Raw genomic sequence first — 3,016 nt, 5'->3', positions numbered from 1 at the left:
GACGTCACGTGAATGCCATCTATCCCCAACCCAGCATCCGTGACATAAGGTAGTAAGACACTAGCGGCATTGCAGCGACACCTCTCTTGACAGTTTGGTACTAACCGCTATTGAACTCGGTTGTCTCGTTGAACGCGAAGCGCTGTTTTAAGCGCTCAGTATATCAACCACCGCAGCGGTGACCAAGTGGTTGAGCATTCGCCTCGCATGCGGGAGGTGCGGGGTTCGATCCCCAGTGCCGCCGGGTACCCACCGGTGATACAACGTGCGCAAGCTTTCCCCTGGTCTGGTGCTCGGCTCATTTAGGGTGAAATGCTTGGGAAATGGGTCTTTGACCCCACCTTGAGAAAAAGAAAATACCTTGTGTCATGGCGCTCTTTGGCCATAGATGCCCTTGCGCCATAAAAATCCATCATCAATATATGAACTACAAAACGCGCTTTATCATGACTAAGCTTAGCTTATACGGGCAGATGGACCTGCCTTTTTACGTGATCAAACGAGTAGCATTTAGTTCACAACCAGTTACCGAGTGAGACGCAGGTCGAGCGCCCCCAAGTCGATTTGTTCGAGAGCGCTCTCGAAAGCGCAACTGCTTGACCAACGAAGAGTGCATTTTTCTTGTCGTTGCTGTTTCTGAGCTATGCCGCAACATCGCTGAACTACACGGCGTGCAATTGGCTGGAAAATGAAAGTTCAGCCTCCCCCCCTCCCCTTCCAGCGCGCGTCCACATTTTTCAACTCCGCCGCGATCCCTCACCGACAGCTGTTCGACTCGAATGAGTGTGAAAGCTGTACAGGAGGAAAGAAAACGCACGCTCTCTCGTTCGGAAACGGTAAGAACGAGAGAAGAAAAAAATGTAATTCTGTTCGAACTGTACCCTACCCTAACCCCGTCAACACGTCGGCAGACGGCCGCGGCATATCAAAAGGTCAGAAGCAATTGAAGCTGCGCACTTGACGAGAGCGCTTTCATCCCGATAGACCCGTGCAGCATTGAGGTGGCTGCGATGCGCGCTGTGAGGCACCGGCCAGCAAGCGGAGCTGAATTTCGACCTGATGATGATGATGATGTATTTTTCTGACGTAACGGCAGCTTTCGTCAAAAAGTGCCATGGCACAAGGTAGTTTTCGTTACACAAAGTGGGGGGGGGGGGGTAAAAAACCCGTTTACCAAGCGTACCGCTCCAGTTAACCCGAGCACTAGGTCAGGGGAAAGCGTGCACCCACTGTATTATCGGGTGGGTACCCAGTGGTCTCAGGGGATGGAATCCGGCGCCTTCCGCTTGGGAGGAGGACGCTCAAAACACTGGGATACCACTGCGGAGAATTTAAATATGCCTTTTGAGGCATTTGATTCATAAATTCTTTCTTCTATCTTATCTCTTTTTTCAATTTGTTTTTTGTCTTTTCTTAGAAGACAAATAAAAGGACATGTTTTCTCGCAGTCGCCCAAGCTGGCGGCTACGCAGACGAAAAACAGGAGCTCAGCCGCGCCCAGTATCGCTCCGTTGTTGCTTCCGCAGACGATAAGACAAACTGCTCAAGCAAACTTCATACAGTCTGCGTCGGTACTGATCAATTGCACCATCCAATGCAATGCGTTTCTTACTGAAGCATTTCGAACACCGCAGAAAGCAGGCACTTTGGTTCATCTTTCACCTCACACATTCGAAACTCGACCGTTAATGACCACCGTGAATACGCGTGCACTCAATGCACTTAGCTGTTCGCTAAGACGTACTTCAGACTGCTCCTTGAGCAGGACTAAGTGGGAGCTCAGACAAGGCTGAAAATGGAAGGAGACGCGTCCTTTATCACCTTGCCGTGGGGAGTAGACTCCCCATTGCTATACTCGGGGACCTTTTGTGGCAATGCAGCAGATGCTATAGTCGGATACAACTCAAGAACGAAGCGTCTTTTCCCCTTCAAGGGACCTCTTCCAGCCAATGGCGGAGGCCGATTCTCATGAGCTTGCTAGCGTGACAATGCAGGAGCGGCGCCACAATGGAGAGAGCAGTCTACCCCCGACCATGGAGGGAAGGGATTATCCCCTTTCATCTACCAGTCCCCTGCTTTGTCACACTAGCAGTGTCATAAGATCGGCCGACGCCATTGGCTGGAAGGGGGTCTTTGGCCGGGAAAAGCCGCTGTGTTCTTAAGTTAGGGGGAGATATGGATCTTTTGTCCCCTTTCCGTGAGTTTCTTTATTTAGGGGAGGGTCTTCCCGCTAGGGGTGCGGTGTCGCCAGGGCTGAGGAACCCACTCCCTACAGCACGGGCTCAAAAGCCCGTCTCCTTCCCTTTCTGCCTAGCTTTATTACATTGCCAAAACCATCTCTCCTACGTCTCCACTCTGCACCATCATCCCGATAAACGATCAATTCACTGCCCACGGCTTGGAGACAAACCACCCGCCGCGTTCCCTTGCCTGTCTCTCATCTGCTGCATCGCCGTAAGTCGTCTGCTAGCATAGGAGCGTCGTCTGCCTCCGCGTACCTAAATCGCAGGTGTGCGGGGTGAGTCATACACCGGAGAACAGCGCTGCATTCGCGTCTCTCTGCAGCCGCAGGCTTCAACAATGCTGCACGGTTTTGGTAGAATCCGTGAACGGCAGACACTGTTGAGGGGAGGGAAGCCCAAACTCCGCAGATTGCATCACGGAGCCGAGAGCAGCCGCCGCACCGCCGCCACGCGTCTAAGCCACGGCGTTCGGCAAGCGGCGACGTCGGCAAGACGCTTCCAATGAAACCAGCCCAGCAGCGGAGGCCAGCGAAGGACGCACGCAATAGCACGCAGCGAGACAGCGCCGAAGAAGGGCCAGAAGCATCGAAGAACCCAGCCCGCATATCAATCGGCAACGCAGGCTGCCGGCTGGCACATCCGAGATGGATGGCCCCGAGAGGCAAGTATTGATAAGCGGAAGGTGGGCCTCGATCCCCGGCGTGCGCCGGCAGCCGGCGGACTCGTATATATATACACAGGGGTGCGTTGATGCTCCGCAGATAGTATGAGCG

Source organism: Amblyomma americanum, chromosome 11 (genome assembly GCF_052857255.1).
Source record: "Amblyomma americanum isolate KBUSLIRL-KWMA chromosome 11, ASM5285725v1, whole genome shotgun sequence".
Taxonomy (NCBI): domain Eukaryota; kingdom Metazoa; phylum Arthropoda; class Arachnida; order Ixodida; family Ixodidae; genus Amblyomma; species Amblyomma americanum.
This window is presented reverse-complemented; position numbering follows the sequence as displayed.